Below are 550 nucleotides of genomic sequence, written 5' to 3'. Positions count from 1 at the left end.
GAGCGTTGAGGATGATGGCTTTCATGTTCGCTTGGATGATGCTGGTTCCGCGGTGGCCTTTGATATGTCAGGTAAGATCTTGGGGTATCATATTTGCTGATTCTCCATTAGATTCCTCTGTTCATTGCAGGGTGTGTCCTGTTGTGTTGGGCTTGGTGTGATGCGGGTCGCCTGTGCGGATACGCTGTGTCCGCGGGCCATCCGTGTGATATTTGTGTTCATCAATGCAAGAGGAAAGTAACTTGATAGTTTGAAATAAAAATGATTCTGACAAGATTTGGTCATGGTGCATTATTCTTAGGCTAACTTACCCTTTTCTTGTAGAAACTACTCCCTCCATTCCTAAATATAAGTCTTTTTAGAGATTCCAATAAGGGACTACATACGGAGCAAAATGAGTGAATCTACACTCTAAAATATGTCTATATACATCCGTATGTAGCATGTGTTGAAATATCTAAAAAGAGTTATATTTAGAAACAGAGGGAGTAGAATGATATGTCCAGAGAACAAACGTGCATGTAAATTTGGTACATAGTTTCAGTACATG

This window comes from Triticum dicoccoides, chromosome 2B (assembly GCF_002162155.2).
Source record: "Triticum dicoccoides isolate Atlit2015 ecotype Zavitan chromosome 2B, WEW_v2.0, whole genome shotgun sequence".
Taxonomy (NCBI): Eukaryota; Viridiplantae; Streptophyta; class Magnoliopsida; order Poales; family Poaceae; genus Triticum; species Triticum dicoccoides.
The sequence above is the reverse complement of the archived record's forward strand: the minus strand, read 5'-3'. Positions refer to the sequence as shown.